The sequence below is a fragment of the Uranotaenia lowii genome, chromosome 2 (genome assembly GCF_029784155.1).
Source record: "Uranotaenia lowii strain MFRU-FL chromosome 2, ASM2978415v1, whole genome shotgun sequence".
NCBI lineage: Eukaryota > Metazoa > Arthropoda > Insecta > Diptera > Culicidae > Uranotaenia > Uranotaenia lowii.
In genome coordinates, this window is record NC_073692.1 from 14,922,802 (window position 1) to 14,936,187 (window position 13,386).

Genomic DNA, 13,386 nt, shown 5'->3' on the forward strand with positions numbered 1-13,386 from the left:
CGGTGATACGGTTTATAAAAAGAATACTAAGTTGTCTAACTCCGCTGAGTTTTATAACTCGAAATTAGGTCCTCAATATTTACCTTGTACGGTGCTAAAAAGGTATGGCTCATCTTCGTATGAGTTAGCAAACGCAGATGGTCAAAACATCGGAGTTTGGCCGGCATGTTTACTGAAAGCTGCCTAGAAGACAGACAGGTTATCTGAAAATGAAGTCAAATTTTTCGATGTGACTACTCTTCGATCGTGGGAACTGATCACTCTGGCGGTTCGTGGTGCGGTTGCATCTTTTGAAAAAATCGGATAACTCAAAACAATTTTGTAATCGTCGTGAATAAACTCAGATACGTATCTAATGTATTCTTCAAAATTTATGTGGAGACGTCCACGAAAATGTTTTGACGCGCGCGTATCAAGAAAAGTGATGATATGGTAGAAGATCTTCTTAGACCGGTTAAGAAGAAACCAATCGTAGTAATCATCAGAACTATCTCTGAATGATATATCAAATCGAGTAGTAGGCGATAAACGAATAATCGGTTAGCGATAATTTAGGCCAATGGTCCACATCGGATAGAATTAAAAACTCTCGACCCATTCGATTCTTTCGATCACTCATATGGCATCAACACTCGCGAAACGATAAAGATTTCTGTCCGCAAACTCATTCACGACATTGACAACTAACTACATTCACTACATTCACGACATTGACAACTAACTAAATTGTAGGCTCATCCAAGGCATCCCATTCACCTTTAAACGGAATTAACCTCGATTCATTCATCTTTTCGGTTGATGATAACTATTCGGTTTATATCGGTATCGGCTCATTGGATTATTGATCCTTATTTGTTCTTCGACAACCTTATCCGCGGTTTGCAGAATTCAGTGCACGTGCACGAGACTGATCAAATGTTTATGGAAGTGGTTGATTTTTTTTTACAGGACCATTAATAGTTGATCTTGTTCTATTCTCGTGTCAATTGAAGGGTGTTGTTTGGTTGAGGATTTTGCACATCGATTAAAAAAAAAACAAAATTTAAAAAAATTGTTTAAAAGTTCCTTTGAAGAATAATGGAGGCATGTTCGATTAATTGTAAAATTCGAAAAAAAATGATAATGTTGATGATTATCGAATTCACCGAAATGAGCCAATGATGTTTTTGTTTTGCTTAAATTATAAATAATTTAACGTTAAAATTCACTTAATTATCTAGAGAAAAAAAAAACAATTTGAATTATATACCTAATCCCAATAGTTTTTTTTTATTTGACCAGAGGGGGACTGTTACCAATTCGGTAACATTGTTTTGTTTTTATTTTAAATAATATTTATTGATGGGTGGAGTTAGGATTAATTTTTATAAGCAGCTAGCTCCAGGCAACGCAACGGCGAATTCAAATTCGAACCCGTGGTGGTCATCAGCGCAGAACATGGCGAGACCAAAAACGCACATGGTATGAAGCGTTGCGTATAAGTCGAACGCAACAAATACACCATCACGCGTTCTGGAAGAACGCAAGCAGAAGCGAACTTCGAGATACGAGGTTTCTTGGCGAGTCAAAGCGCATCACCAAGTCTCTTGGTTTCCGGCGGCGAGCTAGTGCAGACGTATTCAGACAGTGCTCCGCAAAGTGTTGGGACAATAACGAATTCCCACGGTCCGAACAAAGATCAGCGTTCAAGTTAGCCAGCTCGAGTTTTGTACCGATCATCGCCACAGCCAGAGACCAGCTTGGACCGAATCCCATCTCCCGTGTGTGCGTGACCGTCATACGCGTGGCTCGATCATTTTCCGTCCGCATCTCATCCAAGCCCGAGGTGTGGCAAACAAGCGCGCCAAGCCAGCAGCGCGAACCAGATCAACGACGACCAGCCTGGTGTGCGTGACCAGGCATTACGCTTGCGTTGGTCGGTCTGGTTTGCCCGTCCCAAACGAGTCGACAGAGAGACAGAACCGCATCATCCAGCCGGTAGTGCGTGGTACCGCATTATTGCCTCCCGTTGCCTCACACGTCGTGTCCGAGCGTGTAGACGATCCAGCCGAAGACCGAGGTACGCGCCTAGTCCAATGCGCGTGGTTGGCAAGTCATAGGAGAGAGACCGAACCGATCAACCGTTAGTGTGGTGCGTGGTACCGCGCCGCTCCTCCCGTTCCATCCAGGCGTCGCCCAGTGCGTGGCGACCAAGACGACCCGACCGAGTAAGACGATTGTCCCGTTACCATCCCGTGTGCTTTTCATCGAGAATTCGCCGAATACATCTAATTTGAAACCAAGGTATTTATCTTTTAGGAATCCACCCATCCGAAAACTCCCCCAGCCTAACAAACGCCCTGAGACCCAGAAACAAAAGAGGCCTTGAGCGTCCAAACCCGTTAGTCCCCGTGGCTTTAGACCAGGGACTGGGTGTTGCTGGGCAGCCCCTTCTGGGCTGAACCCGTTCCTGGGGAAAAAGTAAAGTTTCAAGATAAGGAATTAAAGTTTATAACTAAAGAAACTAGAAATTCAAATTTTGAAATTCAAAAATTAATCAAATTTAAGTTACGGGAAAACGGAATAATGACTACCAATCGAGCATCATCGTTCGATTTGAAAACGGCGACGTCGTTAGTACAGAACTACGACGGATCGCCGAATGGTCTAGTTCTTTCTTAGATTCAATTACGCTGCTTAGCGAATTGACAGAAACAGCGAATATTGCGACGGCAATAAAATTTATAAAAACGAGAGTTAACGGCAAGGCACGACTAGCCTTTCCAAACGATGCCACAACCATTGCACAAATCACAGCGGCTCTTAAGAAAGCATGTGAATACATAGAATCCATCCCGAATTAGTTCCAGCTAAACTAAAAGCTTTAAAGAACAAAGGAGACCAACAAAAATTTTGCGAAGAAGTAGAATCACTTACGCAAAAATTGGAATCAGTATATGTAACACAAAAAATACCCACCAACGTAGCTAATAAAATGGCTATAAAATCGGGAATGGATGCACTCATAAAAGGAGTGACAAATACCGAACTTAAGACTATACTGAAAGCTAAAGATTTCGAAACAATCCAAAATGCTGTTCAGAAAAAAATTAATTTAATGTTGAAATATCTTCTCAGATACTACATTTCCAGCACTACAGAGGAAGGGGACGCAGGAATTACCAAAGTAATTTCCAAAATATCCACTATCGAAACAATGGTAACAATAACCGTAGTTTCGGCTACAACAACAGACCCAACTCAAACTTTAGAGGCAATGCCAAAGAAAACCCTAACTTTAGGGATAACACTCGTGGAAATAGAAGAAATTACCACAACAACGGACGTAATAACTATCAAAATAGGACTGGACATAACGTATTTAACACCCAAGCGGAAAACCGTCCAGTCCCCCAGCACATAGTAGTTGGGGGAAATCAAGCAATTGCTCATCCTCAGCAACAACCGCAAGTGTAACCAAACGTGCATCAGAGCGCAACAGTAAACGGATAATAAACAAAGTTTGCTACCAGATTAATACAAATTGTTCTAACTTCATTTTTATAAACTTAGAATTTTCAAGTTGCAAGTCCGTCCATTCGAGACAAACCGACCGTATCAAGAGCGTTCAAATCGAAGTTGAACTTTCAGGACGTCAGATTCCACATCGGTGATACTTTGTTTGAGTTCCCTCAAGAGAGGCTATTGTTGACTAAAGAGCAATTGAGTCAAGAAGGAATATTGGCTTGTAGGCTGGTATTCCCGGGTTATATCATCCGCAGTATTCGATACTGCGCATACTCAGATTACGTTGATATTTGCAGAAGTTCAAGCAAAATAGGCAGGAAAAATAGAAAAACGTCGGCTGACAAGGGTAGTCTCAATCCGTCAAGTCTAGCGCCGGCTTACCCGCAAGAGGAAGTTTCAGAGGATCAAGTTGTCTCAGAGGCCCCAGAACAGCAGTTAGTTCTGACTGCTCAGCCAGTCAGGTCTGTAACTGAAGAAACCCTGAGCACTAGGAACAAACCATCAACATCCTCTATAACCGTTCCTTTCCAAGAGGACTACGTCAACAATTGAACAATTGAACATTATACGCGACCGACTTATGATGCAGATCCACGAGAGCCTACTTACGCCAACGGAGGCGATTGCTTACAACAAGCTGGTGGACAGCATATTTTCTGTAGCCGCCGGAGCAGCTGTAGTGAACCACGTCACCCGGAAGGAGTTCAACCATTTGGCCATGATTCGGGATGAAATAGATGTCATCATAACGTGGAACATCGCGCCCCCTGTCTAACAACCAGCACCGCAGAGAGAGTGAAAGACAAGATAAGTAGCGTTTCCATTTACACAAGTCACGATTGTAAGATACAGCGAAATCTGTTAAATTTTTAGGTATCGGAGCAGAAAGACCATGGATTCGTTCCACTAACCTAAGACCGACCGAACCGAATCCATGGAGGAAGAAAGTGATAGGCCGAGGTGCCGTCGACTATCCATTCAGTTGCCGTTCGGCCATCGAAGCGTGCGTGCGTAGCGTATGTACATGGCTTTCCGCATAACGCGCGGCATGCCGTACAACAAGAGCAAGGACATGATGGAGTTGTTGTTGTTGGTGCCTTCGTGTTCGTTTCGTCTTCTTCTAAGACGGATTCGAAAGGAAGTGGTGCCCAACTGTTATTTTAGTTTTCAATTATCATACCAGGGTGATTGATATAAATCATCAAAGCTAATACAAGCAAATTAGTTTTGATTATAACTTTGTCATCTTACAAGTTATTTATGAACACAAAGTTGTTAAATAAAACTGATCCAAACTATGTTGAAAAATCATCTATGATGTTTTAAAACAGTGCTGCGTTAAAATTCTTTGAAGTTTCGTCCCGAAAACTTCTTTGAAGTTACGTCCCGAAAATTCAATCGATTTTCCGAAGGCAGGATCACTTGATTAGTAGGATCACAGATTAAATTGTGTAAATTTCAAATTTAGAATTCAGTTTCATTTGCTTAGACATGTATAAGAATCACGTCATCTTTACCAAGTAATCTTGGGAGTCATGTTTTCTTCTGTGGTCTGCAACACTCATTTGGTTTTTTACAGAAAGTTTGTACAGCTCAGTTCAAAACTCAATAGAAATTCAGTGCTTGTTCGTCGTCATTCCAACCTTGAACTCAAAAACTCCACACTCTGTTTGATTCAAATCTTCTATCAATGTTTTATAACCACTCTTCACGAAAACATGTACCGTGAGTCAGCATGAAGCGCGATCACGCCACCCAGGCGATGGAAGCTATTTATAAAATAAATAAAACAGCATAAGGCACGGCCGACTCGGTAACAAAGTCCGATCGAGCGCGACTTATGCTGATCTAAGCAAAAAGGGTCACGTACACACCGCCCGGTCGCTGGCATCGGTCAGTGGCATCGGTCTTGGTCAACGGATCCTCGATAAAGTATACACGCGTACTTTTAGACGAAGCGCTAATGGCCCATGCCGCAATTTGATCCAAAAAACGGCCCGGGCTTCGGGGGTGTGGAGACTCTGTGCTCAGAGGGGATCTACATCTTCGACAACAGCCCCAGCGTAAAGAGCTTTCTGGGCACGAAACCGCGGCAGACATATTCGCACGCGTATTCTGTGACAGCGGACGCTTATGTACCATGGAACGCAAAAAGTCTGTGCTTCGAAACCATGGACAGATTCGTTCTCACAAGTCGGTACACGGAATTGATGCTGAATCAACAAATACTCGCGAATGTAGACAATATCCCAATAATGAGTCAAAAGCGACCGGAAATAATATGGGTAAACGGCCCCCCGGGTTGCGGAAAAACGTACACGATAGTACAAACCGCAAAGATGTCGGCGAACCGCAACACAAATCCAATGAATACGAAAGAGTCAGCAAAAGGAGTTATTTATCAGACAGAACCAATTTTTGAGCAAAGAAACCCAATTAAGTGGTCAACAGGAAATCCTATCTTTACTGGATTTAACGACACAAACATGAGTAAGGCACCTAAAAAACCAACTACAGGGAAGATCCATCCTGATAACCCGATGCCGGCAAAACGACAGGCACTAAAGGTTCCCACTCTTAGACTAAATATGGTTGCCGATACGTTGTTGACAGGATGTGAGGACTATGGAACCAACCCTCTCGATACAACTTCCAAGAAGCTGACTAAACCATTAGTCATGTACAAAGAAGATGCAGATTGGACCCCTAGTAGATCCTCAAGTGCAGTGTCTGAGGGTTCGGACGTCAGTGCTTCATCCAGTGGAGCAGCACCTTCTGTGGCAGTCAGCACTAGTTGTAGGGTACAAGAGTATGTGGCTGATTACATAGACGGAGAATATCACGATGCGTCATCAGAAGTAAATGACTTATCCTCTGAGTTCCAGCTGTTGAAGATCAAGGATGATGAGATTTCACAAAGCACCGAGCGGCATAGCCAAGAATTACCGGCTTCGACTATTGAGACATTAGCTGCTACATTAAACTCTATCTTGGATGAATACTTCACTAAAGGAATGAATAAGATGGTTAGATCTGTCCTTATTGTTGATAAGAAATTAATTGTCCATTTTGCGACCCATCCTCTTGATTTGAACAATAATTCTTCCACTACTACATTAGTTAATCAACCCATAGAAATACGGGAGGTCGCCACAGGGACAGAATCCTTTAGTTCCTCATCTGAAAGTTTGAACACGGATGAAGAGGAAGCTGTGCTTGACAGATATGCACCCGTTTTCGCTACAGGAGAATTCGCAACTCCAACTGAGAAAGTTGAGAAACCAGTCAGTAAGCCAGTTGCCTTAAAAGTTAAAAAGTCCGAAATTGCAGCTCCTGTTGCACGTCCTCATGCCCCAGCGAGAGTCTCAGACACTAATCCATGCAAGCCTGGTCCCTCAAAACCGACCTCATCAGCTCCCGTAGTCCCTAAAGCAAGAAAGGAATTCACTTATATGCATCTCCCAGGTAAGAAAGGAAAACCTGCTAGAATGAAGATTGACATGAAAAGATTCCCCTTTGCAAAAAATGAAACAATTCCAATATATAAAAGAGTTATCGTAATACTTGCCGGAATGAAGTTATACAATGCTTACGTTGAACAATATGCTCTAGATAAAGCTACAATTCAAATTCATTTTATCTAAAAAAAACCTTAACACAAATACGAGAAAAAAAAACCGCCTGGTCGGTCAGGATCTAATCCTGAGCATGACAAAGGAGGGACGCGAATCCATACTGGGCGCAATGACACGGAAGTACCCCGAGATCGATGCAGAGACACTGAAGTTGCACGTCAGAACAGTGGCATCGGTCTTGGTCAACGGATCCTCGATAAAGTATACACGCGTACTTTTAGACGAAGCCCTAATGGCCCATGCCGCAATTTGATCCAAAAAACGGCCCGGGCTTCGGGGGTGTGGAGACTCTGTGCTCAGAGGGGATCTACATCTTCGACAACAGCCCCAGCGTAAAGAGCTTTCTGGGCACGAAACCGCGGCAGACATATTCGCACGCGTATTCTGTGACAGCGGACGCTTATGTACCATGGAACGCAAAAAGTCTGTGCTTCGAAACCATGGACAGATTCGTTCTCACAAGTCGGTACACAGAATTGATGCTGAATCAACAAGTACTCGCGAATATAGACAATATCCCAATAATGAGTCAAAAGCGACCGGAAATAATATGGGTAAACGGCCCCCGGGTTGCGGAAAAACGTACACGATAGAACAAACCGCAAAGATGTCGGCGAACCGCCTGGTCGGTCAGGATCTAATCCTGAGCATGACAAAGGAGAGACGCGAATCCATACTGGCCGCAATGACACGGAAGTACCCCGAGATCGATGCAGAGACACTGAAGTTGCACGTCAGAACAGTGGCATCGGTCTTGGTCAACGGATCCTCGATAAAGTACACACGCGTACTTTTAGACGAAGCGCTAATGGCCCATGCCGCAATTTGATCCAAAAAACGGCCCGGGCTTCGGGGGTTTGGAGACTCTGTGCTCAGAGGGGATCTACATCTTCGACAACAGCTCCAGCGTAAAGAGCTTTCTGGGCACGAAACCGCGGCAGACATATTCGCACGCGTATTCTGTGACAGCGGACGCTTATGTACCATGGAACGCAAAAAGTCTGTGCTTCGAAACCATGGACAGATTCGTTCTCACAAGTCGGGTCACAGAATTGATGCTGAATCAACAAATACTCGCGAATGTAGACAATATCCCAATAATGAGTCAAAAGCGACCGGAAATAATATGGGTAAACGGCCCCCCGGGTTGCGGAAAAACGTACACGATAGTACAAACCGCAAAGATGTCGGCGAACCGCCTGGTCGGTCAGGATCTAATTCTGAGCATGACAAAGGAGGGACGCGAATCCATACTGGCCGCAATGACACGGAAGTACCCCGAGATCGATGCAGAGACACTGAAGTTGCACGTCAGAACAGTGGCATCGGTCTTGGTCAACGGATCCTCGATAAAGTATACACGCGTACTTTTAGACGAAGCGCCCATGCCCGAATGGCCCATGCCGGTACGATAGGTTACGTAGTTGCCTTAACTGGTACGAGGACGGCCTTGATAATAGGGGATATATACCAGATTCCCTATGTTGACCGCGACCACATGTGCGAGCTTCGCTATTACTCTCCCGCGTGCTTCTCTGACATTACGTCAGAGTTAGAAATTACTTATCGTTGTCCAATGGATGTGACCCACTTCCTGCATGCGTTGTATAAGGGTGTGTATAAGTCGAAGGTCTTGACTGTGCATGAAGCTCAAGGTTTAGCTTTCGATACTGTCGTTTGTGTGCGTACTTACTCTAAGGCTTTAATGCTTTACGACAAGCTCGAATATGCCGTTGTCGCCATATCTAGGCATACTCGTTCGTTTACGTACTACAGTGACCAAAGCGACGCGATCACTATGCTTATTGATCGTTGTTGCATATCAGATTCGGAGCTCTGCGAATGGAACGCCGCGCGATTGGCTGTGGCAAAAATACCAACCCTTACCGCCGGCGGTTATTTGTACGAGTCTGAGACGGTGCTTGAACGCCGTGAGTATCACACTGACTTGGACTTAGCCGCTGGACTCCCACAGGACAATCACGCCGTGCTGAGACCCATGAACCACACCGCATCATGAACTGTCTTAAAACACCGCCCTCGTGGAAAGGTACCGCAGAATTGGACATTGCATATTTGCAAGCCTTCTACGATGCCGCGATGCCCACTGTTGCCGAGAATGATTATTCTTGGGACCAGTTGCTAATGGAGAGTGAAGACACGTATATACGTCTCACGGACCTTTCCGTTATACCCGGCCGCGGAGTGTATAAAAGTCCAGTTTACGGTACGTTGCGCCCACGCTTGCGCACTATCATGCAGAAAAGAAAGGTGCGCTCGCAAAAGGAGTTCATACTCGGTACGATGAAGCGGAACCTCAACGCGCCTGAACTAGCGAACCCGGCATTATCGCCACGAGAACTAGGTCATGCGCTGTACGAAAACTTCATCTGCTCAGGATTAGACCCGTCGAAGATGCACATCTTTGACGCGTACGGCAAAGACACTGTTGGTGCGTCGACACCGTTGATCGCAGAGTGGTTAACGAAACAGCCGCCCGGTCGACAACAACAGATAGTCAGCGAATTGCCTTCCAACGAAAGTGTCAGTTTACAGAGTCATTGTTTTAAGCCACACACAGCGCGTCAGCGCTGACCATGCAGTCTCTCTTTCGGGACTTGCTTAGCACTCTCCCGCCTTTCGCATCCTTCTCTGATTGGCTGTAAGAAATAAATAATAAATAAAGACTTCAAATATCTTGGTAGGTTAGGTTAAGGCAAAAGTAAAAGAATAAAGTCAATTCAATAGTTTACGTCTAACAGAGAAGTGTTCCGTCCTTTTGATGATACATCCCCATAGTATAAAACGATAGATTATCGTTTTATTACATGGCGACCGCGATAAGTGCCGAATTAACTGCAAAATAATATAGTGATAGACTTTCGTCCCGCTACCAACATGGGTTGGTTTAGCGCCGACGAAATTGTCGGAAATAGTGCAGTGCAAAATGGGCACGAAACTGCTCAAACTGTGGCACTTTGTGCCCTGGCTGCAATAGCAGCGGGATACCTATTAGTAAAAATTGGTGCGAAAATTAATCGTCAGCACACCGAGCGTGTGGCTGAACGAACAGCGCGGCGCATAGTAGCGCAAGTATAAACCAGTGAGTGCCTAGCAGAAAAAACCCAAAGTGTGCGAAAAAAAAAACCTCCCAGGGAGGATTATAATACGTTTGAAAAACCGCTTAACTGGGTGGTAGATGGTGACATGATGGTATTTCAAACCAAAATATACAAAAGTGAATCGAATTTTATTACACCCCAATAAAAACCTCAGTTCTCAATGTGAAAGAGTTTCCTCGTACAACACCTGCCATCACGCTGGGAAAAGCACTGCGCTGAGCAGTCACTTCCGTTTAACGGACCTGTAGACTAGCCTGTTCATTGTTGGCAATTCGACGGTGTAGTGAAATTTCGCTAAGTCAAATTGTTGGCCATTCACCAAATAGATGGAGTGCAAAAAGGATTTAGCAGAAGCATCTACGATCAGCAAGCGATATGAGATGATAACACAACAATTCTGGACTGATGAGCATGGCAAGAGATGTTTGCAGGTAACTAACATCATTCGTAGATAAATTTAGTGGTTAGGAATGGAAGTATCCACACATGTCCATGTAAAATAAACAAACAAGAATCATCTAAACAAATCATCTAAAATAAACAAACAAGAATATCTTATTCAGCGGAAAAGGCAGGAATACGGAAAGACTTGCCAAATTGCCTTTACTTGGTACATTTCCAGGCCGATAAGGAAATGTTAACTCGTGAAGGTTACGGCACTGGTGCGAAGTATAGCGTACATGCTTAAGCGCACATCAAAATATAAACATTCAAAGTCAAAGCCCTATAGCGTATATGACTAAGCGCACATCAAAATATAAACATTCAAAGTCAAAGCTCCTAACGGCAATATCTTATGCAACACACAGCTGGTTGCAAAATTGAACGAGACCCTTTCTATGGCGTTTTGCTCGCACTCTTGCTTTCCCGCCTACCCACTACGTGTGGTCTAAGCTGTAGCATGAAGTGTCAAGTGACACATGCCGGGCGCGTTCAACTTACAAATAGCTGAGGATGCATCTTTACCAAATTCTGTCGTTCCAATTGTATCCAATCAATAACTATCCTGTATAACTGTCTCACTCCAGCCAATAATGTACATGTATGTTTTATTGTGTAGAGTTTCAGGTTGGAGACTTTTTGGGCATGTAAATTTAGGTATAAAAAAGATCCAGGAAATGAAGCAAATCAGAGTATGACTTTAACCAGCAATCTGGGCTCACTCAATTTGCGATCCCAAGTGGACACCGTGAAAGAAAGTCCCTTAAGCGATCCCGAAAGGGACACCGCACTAAAACTCTAAGTTCCGCGCTCATGGTCTTCTCCGCTCGCGTTTAGTTCACCTTGTATATGTCCCATATATTATATGGCTGACCGTGACAGGTGCTTACCCGTGCAATTAATTAGCAATTTACCCTGATGAAAAATAGAGTGTTTAAGTGATGGGTACAGAACAATCAAAGTCGGTTTCCTCGTCGGGAGACAGTCATATTAATATATTAAACCAAATTGAAGAAAACAATGAACGCCACAACGACCATGAACTGAAGTTATGGGTATTGTTAGCCCTTACTGCCGCTCAAATAGTGTACAAAATATTCAGTTGGCACCAGAAAAGAGTTGCAAGAAAAGCCTTTAGAAAAGGATGTGCAACCTCGGAAAACATCGAAAAAGTATAGTGAGTTCAAAAACATTAACAACGAAAACTTAGTGTTTGAGCTGGCAAAGCTTATGGAACTGTCATCCTTACAACAACTGATGGCCTTATAACACATCGACAGGCTTTAGAACGAGACATCGGAGGCCGAATCATCGGGTATTTTTTCTAAACCGATGAAGAAACAACGGATCTCACGGTGTGAGCCACACCATCAATCTCTGTTACGTGAACTGGAAGCCAAACGACAAACTACAATAACAAGATGGAAAGCTGGATCCAGATGGTTTAAAGCAGAGCAACCAAAAGAAGTACAACCCGGAGAGATACAACAAAAACCAGTGCAACCAAAAGCAGTACAACCGGAAGTCCTACCTCAGCCAGAAGCAACAACAAGCCAATGGGGAATTAAAAGGACACTTGACATCGATTTGATACAGCGTCTAGCAGCGAAGTTACGCCACAAAAACAAAAAAAAAGTAAGTCAAAGATAAGTTTTTCTTCTTCTAAATGTTAGATATAGATATTATAGTTCAAAAACTTACTAAATGCCTGTCAAGCTTGAAGAAATCGAGATATAGTAAGATAAGTATGAAAACATTAAATGAGAAAGCTAAACTAGCTGAAACTTTAAAAAATGAGATTGAGGAATATTTGCTTCTAAACGAAGACAAAATACCAGACACTACACTTATATTTTTTTCGAAGTTGGCGAGGAATACCAACTTTGAAATCCAAAGCCTAATAAAATTAAAACTCAAAGAAAATTCAGACAAAAAAGAAATCATGCCAGACCCACCGCCAATTCCAGAGTTTGACTTTAAAAGAGCAACAGCTCTCGTCCAAGCGTATGACGGCTCACCTAGTGGCCTGAACACATTTTTGGACTCTGTTTCTCTACTGGAAGAATTAACACCTCCAGAAAATTTAGCTACAACCATAAAGTTTATAAAAACACGTCTCAGTGGTAAAGCACGCTCCGCTCTACCATTGAACCCAGCAACAATACAAGAAATAACAAATGCTGTAAAAAATACATGTAAAAGTACAGAAACACCTGATTCTGTTCTTGCTAAATTAAAAGCCATGAAAAACAAGGGCGATCAACAACAATTTTTGGAGACAGTAGAAAAACTGTCGAATCAATTAGCAACCTTGTATGTTGATATTCAAATACCAATTCAAGTAGCAAACGAAATGGCTACAAAAGCAGGGGTTGAAACCCTGATAAATAGTACAACAAGTACTTGTGCTATACGCATTTCCCTAAATTAACTACTTCTTAGAAACATGCCGTCTACGTCCACATTCTATCTCTATCCCTTTCTTACGGAAAAACTTAGACAATACATATGCCGACTTATAACCATTGGAAAATAGATTGATTCTGCTAAAGTCTCTTTTGTACCAATACACTTACAATAGTTAAGACCATTCTGTAAACCATATTTTATATAAACCAATGAAATATTCAATAAAGAAGCATTCTTATTTCAACCTTCCAACTAGTAGTTTACATATATAC